Source organism: Neovison vison, chromosome 2, assembly GCF_020171115.1.
Source record: "Neovison vison isolate M4711 chromosome 2, ASM_NN_V1, whole genome shotgun sequence".
In the NCBI taxonomy this organism is placed as follows: Eukaryota; Metazoa; Chordata; class Mammalia; order Carnivora; family Mustelidae; genus Neogale; species Neogale vison.
The window spans coordinates 156,773,135-156,789,216 of record NC_058092.1 but is presented as its reverse complement, the minus strand read 5'-3'; the positions used below and the strand labels follow the sequence as shown (position 1 = coordinate 156,789,216).

General features: G+C 48.5%; 1 long non-coding RNA gene across 1 annotated transcript in view; it reads right to left on the bottom strand.

Moving 5' to 3' along the window:
- The window catches only part of LOC122900614, a 191,447-nt gene that overhangs the window by 119,315 nt on the left and 56,050 nt on the right, over window positions 1–16,082 (bottom strand). The window contains exon 7 of the long non-coding RNA XR_006383272.1: window positions 2,357–2,460. This is a non-coding gene — a long non-coding RNA (uncharacterized LOC122900614). The remainder of the gene's footprint in view (window positions 1–2,356; window positions 2,461–16,082) is intronic.

Genomic DNA, 16,082 nt, shown 5'->3' with positions numbered 1-16,082 from the left:
GCCCCGCCACCCGTTGGCCTGGTGCTGCTGCCAGCGTTTCAGCCCACCGCCCCTTCCATGGTTGCCCTGCTGCCGCTGCCTTGCCCCACTACCATGAGACCGACACCCCGCTGATCCTGCCCACCCCCCACCATTAGCCTCCAACCCACTACCATCCTGCTTAACCCCCCCACTCTGCTGCTGAACCACTATGCCCCACCAACGCCACTGCCACCCCACTGCACCTCCCCAACATCGCTCTGACTGCGACCCAGTGACATTGCTTCCCGCTGCCCTGCCCTGTTGCTGCTGTCCTGCTGCACCCACCCTCCACTGCTACCTGGCTGGACTGCACACCCTGCCCTCGATGTGGCCCCAACAAACCCTACCCCCACCACTTCTCTGCCCCTGGGACCCTTACCGTCACCTCACTGCCCATCGGCTGCTGCCCCAGGTTCACACGCTGCCCTTGCACTGGCTTCGAAGCCCTGCCCCCCTCCATGCCCTGTTGTCCTGCTCACCACGCCAGGCGTGGACTCGCCTCCATCCCCCTCACAGGTCCTCTCTCCTAACCGCAAGCTACTGTCTAGCATCCCTCCCCACCCCAAGGGCTTCCCTGCCTGCTGCCCTCCCCGTTTTCAAGGGCTCCCACCCCACTGTTCCCACCTCCCGTCCCCCGCTGCTACTGCCTGGCTACTCCACCAAATCCTTGCCTCAGCCGCCATACCTCCCTTGTGCAATACTCTACTTTTCTTGAGGATATGCCAGGCATCAACCTAAATATTTTACATATACCATCTTAATGAATCCTCACAACTACTCTGAGAAAAATGCTATCCTCTATCACATTGTAAATGAGGAAACTGAGGCTTAGAAAGATTCAATATTTTGGGGCACCTGGGTGGCTCAGTGGGTTAAGCCTCTGCCTTTGGCTCAGGTCATGATCCCAGGATCCCCTGGGATCGAGCCCCGCATTGGGCTCCCTGCTCAGCAGAGAACCTGCTTCCGCTCTCTCTCTGCCTGCCTCTCTGCCTACTGTGATCTGTCAAATAAATAAAACAAAATATTTAAAATAAAAGAAAGTTAAAAAAAGAAAGAGAAAGAAAGAAATGAAAGAAATAAGGAAGGTTGGTTCAATATCTTGCCTGCAAAGAGTATGAAACAGCTGAAATTCAGACTCAGGTGGGTCTGACTCTTGAGCACAGACTCACTCCCATACTGCCTCTCACTCTTTCTCCACAGAGAACAGGTCCGTCTCTACCTGTCTCCGAAACCTTACAGAATTCGGCTGCTTTGTTTTCTCTCCAATGCAAAGGAGCCTGTATTCTGTACCTCCAGAGCCATTTCCCTCCCATACTCCAAGTCTGAATTTCCACCTTGAACTCCTCTTGTCCAAAACTGAACCTTCCTATATTCCTCCAAATATGCTTCACCTTTGGTGCCCCCTGTTGACTCCTCTGCCATGCATTCTTAGAAACATCACGGCATTTTTTATTCACCTCTGCCCCTGGCCCCTTTTCATAATCAGTTTCCAAGTTGTGTTAATTTTACTCCTGAATGACTAAATTATCCACTTGTCTCCATTCCACCAGCCTGAACCACCCCCACATCGCCTCTGAACTTTGCTTTATAGTCTATTTCTATTCATCTTGAATCATTACCACTTCCTACCCTCTATTCCAGTGACTGGTCTACATGTCTTATATCCCTCACCAAACTATGAGCCCCTACAGGGTAGGAAACGTGATTCATCTCGGAATTTGCCATAGCACTTAACACAGTATCTAGCATATGGCGGGTGCTTAGCTAGTATTGACTGGCTTAATTTGTAAATTCTCTATGTAAATCAATATATTAGCCAAACTGCCTATTAGACCATTTGAAATCCACAGAGCTCAGAGCAGCAAAATCGTGAAAGTAGATTCAAATCATCAAAATTGCCAGGAGATCTGATTCACCTGAGTCCCATTCTGATCTTGTCGAAATTTGTCATTAGGCTCAGCAATCCTGCTTTTTTGTTCCTGTGGAACACTCCAGGATAAACCATCCACTGGCACCAAAGCCCTTTTCTCATCATTCCCACCACACCCTGCAAGGTCAGAATATGTCATTTTCCTTCATGTCTCAGTCTATGAGATGCTAGGTGGTACCTAAACCCCTTTGCAGTGATAATAACTCTTGCCAAAGTACTTTGAACTTGGCAGGTCACCCTGTTGTTACAAGCATTCCCATGCCCAGAGGCCACCACTAGGAGGCTCCAGCATGTCCCTGAAACCAGGCTGTTCAGCAAGTCTCTGGGAATGACTGGGGGAAAATTCCAAGCCTTGATTCCAAACTCTATATAAGGGAAAGCAGGGCAATCCCGATGACCACTCACCTCAGTATATAGCTGGATGTCCCAGGGCCTGATGCAGAACAGGTGTTATCTTGTCCCTGCATATTGGAGATTCCTGGTGTGGCAGTTATGTGGATGGCCCCTGCCTGCAAAACAAAAGAGAAGCATAAGATCTAATCATCTCACAAAGGGAAGAGGGGCTTCGAAGAGTGCAACATTTCGCTCTCTCTCTCTCTCTTTTTTTTTTTTTTTTTTTTGGCTTTGGTCAACTAACTATGCATACGAAGAGCATCTTGGTGCTACTGTTAGTGTTTATGGCACAAACACACATAACCAAGTACCCCTTCTAAAATGCTTAGTGATTGCAGCCTTTGACATTTTACATATATCAAAGGGATCAAAGGTTCTTGTGTAGAAGTAGAAATCCAGACCCATGAAGTATTTCATTCTTGGAATGACTGTAAAGAAAAAGGCAAGATCAACAGCTTTATTTCCTTTACAAGCTTGATTTCATATGAGGTATGGCAACTAAAATCATTCGCAAATTTTTGTAAATTAATATTTAGCATAATCAGAGAGGTGCTTCTGAATTGTAGGAAGAATCTAAAACATCTGGGAAGTAATATATTCTACAAATTGAAAACCCTTAAGTCAGTTTTCCAGTAAGCTCAGAAAAGGAACATTTGCGCATGCCTCTAAACTGTCTTAGCATTTATACATGCAAACTGAGAAAAATGTTGTATATTGTGGGAAACATAAAAACAATATTTTAAAAGAAGAAATAACCTTTCAACAACAATTCCACCATATACTATGATATCATATCTATACTCACACTAATCAAAAGTATCAATAAAATTTAATATAGCATGACTTTATTACAACACAGGAACAATGTACAAATAATATTTAAGATCCTGAGTTCCCAAGTAGTAAGCTTTGAGCCTTAAAAAAAGCATTTGGAGTAATATAAACTTTACTGCTTAAACAAGAGCAAAAAAGACTAGGTAATGTAATTGGGAACTTAAGCAATCATCTACAAAAATACTCATATTTCTAAATTGCGTAATGTTTTAGAATAAGCACAGTTTTAATAGCTAAGGATCAGACTCTAAGTTTTTTTTAAATCAGTATTTCTCATATGGTAAGGCTGTTGACAAGACATCAAAACTTTCAGGGATAAAATTAAAATATGGTCATTTTTACATTTGCCAAAATCCCTCTTTATAAACCACCAGTGAACAAATTTTTAACTATTCAGTTGTTTCTTATAAATAGATATAGTCCTACTGAGGATAGCTGCATTTTTTTTATTTTATTTATTTATTTGGCAGAGAGAGATCTCAAGTAGGAGAGGCAGGCAGAGAGAGAGGAAGGCAGAGAGAGAGAGGAAGGGAAGCAGGCTCCCTGCTGAGCAGAGAGCCCGATGCGGGGCTCGATCCCACGACCCCGAGATCATGACCTGAGCCAAAAGCAGAGGCTTAACCCACTGAGCTATCCAGGTGCCCCGATAACTGCATGTTTTAAAAACTTTTATTCCGGAAAGGTGGACAACGAACACTATTTTCTATTCTTACTCAAAATGGATGTCAGTTAACATTGCCTTATGTAATTGTTGGTAACTCAGTGTTAACATCCCAAGAAATTGTTTGCCCCACTTCCCCAGCTCATTTTCTTCAATTTTAAGCAATTAAAAATGCTAAAATACAAAATTACATGTGTGTACGTGTGTGTATTCTGCTGCAATTTTTTTCATTTTTTTGGAGGTTTTTTTTGTTTTTTTTTTGTTTTGTTTTTTTTGGAGACTATTTTCTTTGGAACTGTCACACCAGAAATCTCCAAAAAGCGATAGCAGGGGGAAGGGTCAGAGGGAAAGGGAGAGAGAATTTTTTTTTCTTTCTTAAGATTTTATTTATTTGACAGAGAGAGCGCAACAGGCAGAGCAGGAGAGGGAGAAGGAGAAGCAGGCTCCCCGCTGAGCAGGGAGCCAGATGTGGGGCTTGATTCCATCCCAGGGTCCTGGGATCCTGACCTGAGCTGAAGGCAGATGCTTAACTGACTGTGCCACCCAGGTGCCCTGGAAGAGAGAATCTTAAGCAGGCAGCAGACAACACACCCAGGATCGAACCCTCAGGCTCCATCTCAAGACCTTGAGATCATGACCCGAGCCAAAGGCAGGAGTCCATGCTTAAACGACTGAGCGACCCAGGTGACCCTAGATTTTTAATTTTTTTAAATAAAAAAAAACACTGAAATATGAAAAAGGAAAAACTCTGCTTTAAATTTGGATTTGCTCATCTTCCCGCATAATTTCTAGGGTGAAACTTTTGTCCTGGTTATTTTCACTCACAGCTTTCTAGGAATATTTGTATCACGGTCCCTTTTTAAGAAGAATGATTAATTCCATCTTGCCATTAAGTCACTATACCCTCATCTTCATTATTACCTTCTACAAGGCACACAGTCTCCAAAACATTTTTAGGAGTCCCGTGTGCCCCATCACAAGCATCCAACAATTTGATAGCGCTGCTACCAAATCACTGCCCCCCCATGCTTCTGCCCCCTGGCTGGTCCCCACACCCTGTACCACTGCCACCCCACTGTGCCATCCCCCACTGCCACCCTGCTGCACCCTACACTCCCGCCACTGTCCCTTCTACCACCCATTCCTGACAGGCCGCTGCCACCAGCGCTGCCACCCTCCACCCTGGTACTCCACAGCAGTTCTCCTTTGTTCCACAATGGCTAACCCTCACCACAGCTGCCCTGTTGCCCTGCCCATTGCAACTGATGCCCTGCTGTGCCACCTCCAGTGCCCTTATCGCTCCCTTGTGCAACCCCCGGGACTCTGCCACCCTGCTGCGCCACCCTCCAGTGCTTCTACTGCCCTGGTACCTGTGTTTCCAACAGCACCACCACTGCTACCGTGGTCACCCTGCTCCTGCCCATCTCCACTGCCCCACCCAGCCCCCAAGCCATGCTGTGCCACTGCCATGTAACTGCTGCGCCACTGGTCCTCCCAGCCACATGCAGGCCAATCCCTCCCCACTTCACCTCCCTGCTTTGCCTCCCCATGTGCTGCCATCTCAAGTCACTGCCTTCCTCAAATCACTGCTGCCTCACTGCCCTGCCCCCGCCATTTCTTCACTGCATACTCTCCCCTTGCTGCCGCGGCTGTGCAGAGCCCCTGCCCTGCCCACACAGCTATGAACCTGATGCTTTTGCCCTGCTGGTCCCACCAAACACCCCCGAACTGCTCCCGCCTGTCGGCCCGCCACCCAGCCCCAGTGCCTCCAGATTCCCTACCCGTTGACCTGCTGCTGCCGCCCCACGCATACCAGCCTTCTCCCAATGCTGCTACTGCCTGGGTGCCCCCGCCTCATGACCCTGCCGTCCGCAGCACACCCCTCATACTGTCCACCTTACCACCGCTGCTGCAGCTAAGCTGCTGCCCTGTGCCCCAGGCCACTGCTGACCTTCACTGTCCAGCCCCACTGACATGCACTAAGGCCCTACCCCGTCCTTCATGCCCTACCTGAGCAGTTGCTGTGCCGCTGCCTCCCAGCTGGTTCCGTCCCCCCATCTCCGCATGCCACCACCCGCCTGCCACCCCACATGCACCCGTGCAGCCGTGCTGTCCCACCCCGCCCACCACCATGCTCATTCCTGTCCTGATGCCCCACCACCCCTCTCTGCTACTACCACCCCTCTCTGCTCTCCCCACATCCCCACTACCAATCCCCTGAACACCCCCTCGCCGTCACTGCCCCCTTACCGCTACCCTGCTTCTGGTCTGCTGCCACCCTGGGTCCCACTCTTGCCCTATGTCCTGCTGCTTCCCTGTGTCCTGCAGCTGCTGGTCTTCATAGTACAGCCCTATGCAGCCCTGCCCTGTTGACTTGCATGATTGCCCCACCTACCACGCTGGCCCCTGCTGTTCCTGCCCACCCCTCCCTGCAGATACCACCTAGATGTTATCCCTTTCCCCCACTCTGGAGCCTTCCCGATCCCCTACCCCTATTGCCGCGCTGAGTCATGAGTCCATGAGCCGCCCCATGAGTCCTAATCCACCTTCCGCGCACTGGTACCGGCAGGCTGCCCTCACAACGTGAGCCGCTCCCACCGCACTGCACCACTGTCCACAGCTCCCCCACTTAAAACCACCATTGCCGGGAGGAGTCAAGATGGCGGAGATGCAGCAAGCTGAGACTACCTCAGCTAGCAGGAGATCAGCTAGAGAGCTTATCTAAAGATTGCAAACACCTGCAAATCCATCGGCAGATCGAGGAGAAGAAGAACAGCAATTCTAGAAACAGAAAAACAACCACTTTCTGAAAGGTAGGACTGGCGGAGAAGTGAATCCAAAGCGACGGGAAGATAGACCCCGGGGGGGAGGGGCCGGCTCCCGGCAAGCGGTGGAGCAACGGAGCACAAAATCAGGACTTTTAAAAGTCTGTTCCGCTGAGGGACATCGCTCCGGAGGCTAAACCGGGGCGAAGCCCACACAGGGTCGGCGTGACCTCAGGTCCTGCGGGGTCACAGAAGGATCGGGGGTGTCCGAGTGTCGCAGAGCTTGCGGATATTGGAACGGGAAAGCCGGCTGCAGAGACAGAGCCGACAGTGAGCTCGCAGCTCAGAGTTGCCTTGAACCGGCCGCAAGCTCGGTGAGCTCGGAGCGCGGCCGGAGGTTGGGCAGACGGGAGTTACTGGGAGCTGTTCGCTGAGGGCGCACAGGGGAGCGGGGCCCCGGGCTCTCGGCTCCTCCGGGCCGGAGACCAGGAGGCCGCCATTTGTATTCCCGTCTTCCGGAACTCTACGGAAAGCGCTCAGGGAACAAAAGCTCCTGAAAGCAAAGCCGAGCAGATCACTCAGCCCGGCCCCTGGTAAGGGCGGTGTAATTCCGCCTGGGGCAAAGACACTTGAGAATCACTACACCAGGTCCCTCCCCCAGAAGATCAACAAGAAATCCAGGCAAGACCAAGTTCACCTACCAAGGAGTGCAGTTTCAACACCAAGGAGAGAGCAGCAGAATTCCAGAGGAGGAGAAAACAAACCACGGAACTCATGGCTTTCTGCCTGTGATTTTTCAGTCTTGCAGTTAATTTAATTTTTTTCTTTTTCATTTTTTTTCTCTTCTTCTGCTAAAATTTTTTATAACTTTTACCCTTTTCTCTTTTAACGTTTTTTAACTAGATTATCTAATATATATTTTTCTTTTTTATACTTTTGTTTATTCATTTTCTTTTTTTTAATTCTTTTTTTTCTTTTTTTCTTTCTTTCTTTTTGAACCTTTTTTTATCCCCAAATCAGAAGAGATCCTAATCTCTTCAATCTTTTTTTTCTTAATTCTTTTTTAAATTCTTGATTGAATTTTTAATTCAATCTCTTTTTTTTACATCTTTTTTTCTTTTTTTTTCTTTCTTTCTTTTTGAACCTCTTTTTATCCCCAAATCAGAAGAGATCCCAATCAGAAGAGATTGGGAGATCCCAATCAGAAGAGATTGGGAGATCCCAATCAAAGGAGATCCCAATCAGAGGAGATCCCTCATCCAATCGTGAGGGGGGAGAAATCCCCCCTCACGATTTGGGATCTCTTCTGATTTGGTTAAAGCATATTTTCCTGGGATTGTTGCCACCCTTTTAGTATTTTACTTGCTCCTTCATATACTCTTAGCTGGACAAAATGACAAGGCGGAAAAATTCACAACAAAAAAAAGAACAAGAGTCAGTACCGAAGGCTAGGGACCTAATCAATACAGACATTGGTAATATGTCAGATCTAGAGTTCAAAATGACAATTCTCAAGGTTATAGCCGGGCTTGAAAAAGGCATGGAAGATATTAGAGAAACCCTCTCCAGAGATATAAAAGCCCTTTCTGGAGAAATAAAAGAACTAAAATCTAACCAAGTTGAAATTAAAAAAGCTATTAATGAAGTTCAATCAAAAATGGAGGCTCTCACTGCTAGGATAAATGAGGCAGAAGAAAGAATTAGCGATATAGAAGACCAAATGACAGAGAATAAAGAAGCTGAGCAAAAGAGGGACAAACAGCTACTGGACCATGAGGGGAGAATTCGAGAGATAAGTGACACCATAAGACGAAACAACATTAGAATAATTGGGATTCCAGAAGAAGAAGAAAGAGAGAGGGGAGCAGAAGGTATACTGGAGAGAATTATTGGGGAGAATTTCCCCAATATGGCAAAGGGAACGAGTATCAAAATTCAGGAGGCTCAGAGAACGCCCCTCAAAATCAATAAGAATAGGCCCACACCCTGTCACCTAATAGTAAAATTTACAAGCCTTAGCGACAAAGAGAAAATCCTGAAAGCAGCCCGGGAAAAGAAGTCTGTAACATACAATGGTAAAAGTATTAGATTGGCAGCTGACTTATCCACAGAGACCTGGCAGGCCAGAAAGAGCTGGCATGACATTTTCAGAGCACTAAACGAGAAAAACATGCAGCCAAGAATACTATATCCAGCTAGGCTATCATTGAAAATAAAAGGAGAGATTAAAAGCTTCCAGGACAAACAAAAACTGAAAGAATTTGCAAACACCAAACCAGCTCTACAGGAAATACTGAAAGGGGTCCTCTAAGCAAAGAGAGAGCCTACAAGTGGTAGATCAGAAAGGAACAGAGACAATATACAGTAACAGTCACCTTACAGGCAATACAATGGCACTAAAATCATATCTCTCAATAGTTACCCTGAATGTTAATGGGCTAAATGCCCCAATCAAAAGACACAGGGTATCAGAATGGATAAAAAAAAACAAAACCCATCTATATGTTGCCTCCAAGAAACTCATTTTAAACCCGAAGACACCTCCAGACTTAAAGTGAGGGGGTGGAAAAGAATTTACCATGCTAATGGACATCAGAAAAAAGCAGGAGTGGCAATCCTTATATCAGATCAATTAGATTTTAAGCCAAAGACTATAATAAGAGATGAGGAAGGACACTATATCATACTCAAAGGGTCTGTCCAACAAGAAGATCTAACAATTTTAAATATCTATACCCCCAACGTGGGCGCAGCCAACTATATAAACCAATTAATAACAAAATCAAAGAAACACATCAACAATAATACAATAATAGTAGGGGACTTTAACACTCCCCTCACTGAAATGGACAGATCATCCAAGCAAAAGATCAACAGGGAAATAAAGGCCGTAAATGATACACTGGATGAGATGGACATCACAGATATATTCAGAACATTTCATCCCAAAGCAACAGAATACACATTCTTCTCTAGTGCACATGGAACATTCTCCAGAATAGATCACATCCTCGGTCCTAAATCAGGACTCAACCGGTATCAAAAGATTGGGATCATTCCCTGCATATTTTCACACCACAATGCTCTGAAGCTAGAACTCAACCACAAGAGGAATTTTGGAAAGAACACAAATACATGGAGACTAAACAGCATCCTTCTAAAGAATGAATGGGTCAACCGGGAAATTAAAGAAGAATTGAAAAAAATCATGGAAACAAATGATAATGAAAATACAACGGTTCAAAATCTGTGGGACACAACAAAGGCAGTCCTGAGAGGAAAATATATAGCGGTACAAGCTTTTCTCAAGAAACAAGAAAGGTCTCAGGTACACAACCTAACCCTACACCTAAAGGAGCTGGAGAAAGAACAAGAAAGAAACCCTAAGCCCAGCAGGAGAAGAGAAATCATAAAGATCGGAGCAGAAATCAATGAAATAGAAACCAAAAAAACAATAGAACAAATCAACCAAACTAGGAGCTGGTTCTTTGAAAGAATTAAGAAAATTGATAAACCCTTGGCCAGACTTATCAAAAAGAAAAGAGAAAGGACCCAAATAAATAAAACCATGAATGAAAGAGGAGAGATCACAACTAACACCAAAGAAATACAAACTATTATAAGAACATACTATGAGCAACTCTACGCCAACAAATTTGACAATCTGGAAGAAATGGATGCATTCCTAGAAACATATAAACTACCAAAATTGAACCAGGAAGAAATAGAAAGCCTGAACAGACCCATAACCAGTAAGGAGATTGAAACAGTCATTAAAAATCTCCAAACAAACAAAAGCCCAGGGCCAGACGGCTTCCCGGGGGAATTCTACCAAACATTTAAAGAAGAACTAATTCCTATTCTCCTGAAACTGTTCCAAAAAATAGAAATGGAAGGAAAACTCCCAAACTCATTTTATGAGGCCAGCATCACCTTGATCCCAAAACCAGACAAGGATCCCATCAAAAAAGAGAGCTATAGACCAATATCCTTGATGAACACAGATGCAAAAATTCTCACCAAAATACTAGCCAATAGGATTCAACAGTACATTAAAAGGATTATTCACCACGACCAAGTTGGATTTATCCCAGGGCTGCAAGGTTGGTTCAACATCCGCAAATCAGTCAATGTGATACAACACATCAATAAAAGAAAGAACAAGAACCATATGATACTCTCAATAGATGCTGAAAAAGCATTTGACAAAGTACAGCATCCCTTCCTGATCAAAACCCTTCAAAGTGTAGGGATAGAGGGCACATACCTCAATATCATCAAAGCCATCTATGAAAAACCCACTGCAAATATCATTCTCAATGGAGAAAAACTGAAAGCTTTTCCACTAAGGTCAGGAACACGGCAGGGATGTCCATTATCACCACTGCTATTCAACATAGTACTAGAAGTCCTAGCCTCAGCAATCAGACAACAAAAGGAAATTAAAGGCATCCAAATCGGCAAAGAAGAAGTCAAATTATCACTCTTCGCAGATGATATGATACTCTATGTGGAAAACCCAAAAGACTCCACTCCAAAACTGCTAGAACTTATACAGGAATTCATTAAAGTGTCAGGATATAAGATCAATGCACAGAAATCAGTTGCACTTCTCTACACCAACAACAAGACAGAAGAAAGAGAAATTAAGGAGTCAATCCCATTTACAATTGCACCCCAAACCATAAGATACCTAGGAATAAACCTAACCAAAGAGGCTAAGAATCTATACTCAGAAAACTATAAAGTACTCATGAAAGAAATTGAGGAAGACACAAAGAAATGGAAAAATGTTCCATGCTCCTGGATTGGAAGAATAAATATTGTGAAAATGTCTATGCTACCTAAAGCAATCTACACATTTAATGCAATTCCTATCAAAGTACCACCCATCTTTTTCAAAGAAATGGAACAAATAATTTTAAAATTTATATGGAACCAGAAAAGACCTCGAATAGCCAAAGGGATATTGAAAAACAAAGCCAAAGTTGGTGGCATCACAATTCCGGACTTCAAGCTTTATTACAAAGCTGTCATCATCAAGACAGCATGGTACTGGCACAAAAACAGACACATAGACCAATGGAACAGAATAGAGAGCCCAGAAATAGACCCTCAACTCTATGGTCAACTAATCTTCGACAAAGCAGGAAAGAATGTCCAATGGAAAAAAGACAGCCTCTTCAATAAATGGTGTTGGGAAAATTGGACAGCCACGTGCAGAAAAATGAAATTGGACCATTTCCTTACACCACACACAAAAATAGATTCAAAATGGATTAAGGACCTCAATGTGAGAAAGGAATCCATCAAAATCCTTGAGGAGAACACAGGCAGCAACCTCTTCGACCTCAGCCGCAGCAACATCTTCCTAGGAACATCGCCAAAGGCAAGGGAAGCAAGGGCAAAAATGAACTTTTGGGATTTCATCAAAATCAAAAGCTTTTGCACAGCAAAGGAAACAGTTAACAAAACCAAAAGACAACTGACAGAATGGGAGAAGATATTTGCAAACGACATATCAGATAAAGGACTAGTGTCCAAAATCTATAAAGAACTTAACAACCTCAACACCCAAAGAACAAATAATCCAATCAAGAAATGGGCAGAGGTCATGAACAGACGTTTCTGCCAAGAAGACATCCAGATCGCCAACAGACACATGAAAAAGTGCTCCATATCACTCGGCATCAGGGAAATACAAATCAAAACCACAATGAGATATCACCTCACACCAGTCAGAATGGCTAAAATCAACAAGTCAGGAAATGACAGATGCTGGCGAGGATGCGGAGAAAGGGGAACCCTCCTACACTGTTGGTCGGAATGCAAGCTGGTGCAACCACTCTGGAAAACAGCATGGAGATTCCTCAAAATGTTGAAAATAGAACTGCCCTATGACCCAGCAATTGCACTACTGGGAATTTACCCTAAAGATACAAACGTAGTGATCCAAAGGGGCACGTGCACCCGAATGTTTATAGCAGCAATGTCCACAATAGCCAAACTATGGAAAGAACCTAGATGTCCATCAACAGATGAATGGATCAAGAAGAGGTGGTATATATACACAATGGAATACTATGCAGCCATCAAAAGAAACGAAATCTTGCCATTTGCGACAACATGGATGGAACTAGAGCGTATCATGCTTAGCGAAATAAGTCAAGCAGAGAAAGACAACTATCATATGATCTCCCTGATATGAGGGAGTGGTGATGCAACATGGGGGCTTAAGTGGGTAGGAGAAGAATCCATGAAACAAGATGGGATAGGGAGGGAGACAAACCATAAGTGACTCTTAATCTCACGAAACAAACTGTGGGTTGCTGGGGGGAGGGGGGTTGGGAGAAGCGGGGAAGGTTATGGACATTGGGGAGGGTATGTGCTTTTGGGTAAATTGGAAGAGGTGGTGAACCATGAGAGACTATGGACTCTGAAAAACAGTCTGAGGGGTTTGAAGTGGCGGGGGGGGTGGGAGGTTGGGGTACCAGGTGGTGGGTATTATAGAGGGCACAGCTTGCATGGAGCACTGGGTGTGGTGAAAAAATAATGAATACTGTTTTTCTGAAAATAAATAAATTGGGAAAAAAAAAAAAAACCACCATTGCCTCTCGGCTGCTACCCTGGGTCCCCGCTACTGCTGCTGCTAACAGTGGTCCCGCCCTGTAGACAAGCACCAAGCCCAGCAAAGCCAGGCCCTTGCTTTGCTGCCTGACCCACCACACCATGACATTGAGACCCTGCTCATACCCGGCTAGTCCTGCCCACCCCCAAGGACACTACCGCCTAGCTACTCCCCTCCCCCCACTCCAATGCCTCCCGGCTGCCAGGCATGTGGCTGCCCACCACGTCCACCACCCCCAGCGCGGCTACCAACTTGCTGCTCCCCAGAAATGCACCCCTGCCACCCTGCTGTGCCCCCACAAAGGCCCCTTTACTGCCAAGCCACATCTGTGTCCTGTGCCTCGGCCTCTGCTGTGATTCGCTTCCCCGCCTCATTGGCATGCACTATGAGCAGGTCCAGCAAGCCAGCCAAGCTGTCTCTGTGCTGCGCCTCAGGGATGGTCCCACCCTCCCTATGCTGCCCTGCCACCTCTATTCCAACACCCCCTCCATGTGCCACACTGCTAAATCCCTCAGATGGCACACAGCTCCCGACCCACAGGCCTCTACCTCTCCCTGCGCCACTACTGCCTGGTTGCCTCCTCCCCCAACTCTGGTGACCCCAGGTCTCTCCCCTACTGGTTCCACCCCCATACCTGAGCGTTTTCATCTCTCTGACACCTCCTGGCACCCTTGCAGCCCTGCCACCCCCGCCCACCACGCCGAGACACTCACCTCCCGATGATGCCAGGCTGGTCCCTCCCCTCCACCCTCCAGAACCACCTAATTGCTTCCCCCTCCCCCGGTTCTGTTGTCTCCCTGCTGCCAGCCGCATTACCATGCTACTGGCACCCTATCCACCACCTCCCCATGCTTCCACCACATTGCTACCGCCCCCATACATCCCTGCCCCCCTTACCTCAGCTGCCGCCGCTCCACTGCGGCCCTGTGCCCCAGGCCACTGTGTTGCTTTGCCCTCCCGCCCCTTTGACGCGCACGATGGGCCCGCCCACCACCCCCTCCTAACTGTTGCTGCCCCACTGCCTGAGGCTTCTCCCACCCCCTCACCCCCTCACCCCCTCTGCTGCCGCCTAGATTCCGACAATCCACCACAGGTGCCACACAGCTCCCACCCCTCCCTGTGCCACTACTGTCGGTCCCCTTCCACGCCTCTGGTGACCCCTGCTCCCTCCTCCGTGATCCCGTCCCCCTACCTCAGTGTTGTCTCCCAGCTGCCAACCCCTCAGGCCCATGCAGCCCCACCCACCACGCCGTGACGTTTACGCCCGGCTTAGGCCCAGCTTGTCCCGCCACCAACACCCGCCCCCCAATACTGCCTGACGGCTTTCCCCTTCCCCGCGCTCCGTTGCCTCCCTGCTGCCAGGCACATTACCGTGCTACGTCCACCCTGAATATCTGCCCTCCTCTCCAACGCAGCTCACACTGCTACCATCACATGCACCCCTGCCGGCCTGCTGTGCCCCTCACGCTGCCGCCCTTACCTCAGCTGCTGCTGATCCCAGGCAGCCCTACGCCCCAGGTCTCCGCTGTGCTATGCGTCCCCGCCCCCTTGATGTGCACTGTAGGGTCACCCACCACGCCCACCCCGCTGAAGCTGCCCCGCCCCCTTGAAGTGCATGATGGACCCACCCACCACGCCATCCTAACCGTCGCTACACTGCTGCCTGGGGCTGCTCCCACCCCCTCGACCCCTCTGCTGCCGTCTAGATTCCACCCATCCCCCAGAGGTGCCACACAGCTACCCCACTGGGCTGACACGCAGATCCCACCCCTCCCTGTGCCACTTTTGCCTGCCCCCATCCCTGCCTCTGCTGACCCCTACTCCCTTCCCTGTGATCCCGTCCCCCTATCTCAGTGTTGTCTCCTGGCGGCCAACTCCCCGCCCACCGTGCCGTAACGTTGACGCCCCGCGGATGCAGAGATTGTCCTGCTCCCCTCCACGTGCCACTATCGTCTAACTGCTTTCCCCTCCCCCCTGCTCCGTTGCCTCCCCGCTGCCAGGAATATTACTGTGCTACTTCTGCCCTGAATATCTGCCCCCTCCCCACGTGGCTCACATTGCTATCCCCACTGGCACCCTTGCCAGCCTGCTGTGCCCCGCACACTGCCCCCCTTACCTCAGCTGCCGCTGCTCCCAGGCAGCCCTAGGCCCCAGCCTCCACTGGGCTACGCCGCCCCGCCCCCTTGACGTGCACTCTGGGGCCGCCCACCACGCCAGTCTGTTGTGGACCCGCCCACCATGCCCTCCACTGCTGCTGCCCCACGCCCCTGACGTGCATCATGGGCCCGCCCACCACGCCCCCGCCCCGCCTCCGCTGCTGCAGCTGCTGAGCCACTGCCTCTGGGCTGATCCCACCCCACTCCCAGTTGCTGCTGCCTAGATTCCATACCCCCCTCACAGTCGCTGCAGGGCTGCCCCACTTGGCTGACACAGCTCCCCCACCACGGCCTGCTACAGCTCCCTGTGCCACTACTGCCCAGTTGTCCCCTCACCTGGCTCTGGTGACCTCTGCTCCCTCTCTCACTGGTCCCGCCCCCTACCATAAGGTCATCACCTGGCTGCCACCTCCTCCCACCTGGGGAGCCACACGGCCCCACCTACCACCCCATGCCATGACAGCCCCATTGCCCCACTGAGTTGCCCTTGATTCCTTCTGCCAAGGCCCGCCCCCCACAGCTACCCCCCCCCAGGAACCTGCTGTCCTGCTGCACATCCACCCAGCGCCACTGCAGCCTTCCCCAAGCTACTGCCCACGTTGCCCCTTCTTGCAGCCCTGCCCCTGCCCCCAATCCCCGCCCCGCCACCCGTTGGCCTGGTGCTGCTGCCAGCGTTTCAGCCCACCGCCCCTTC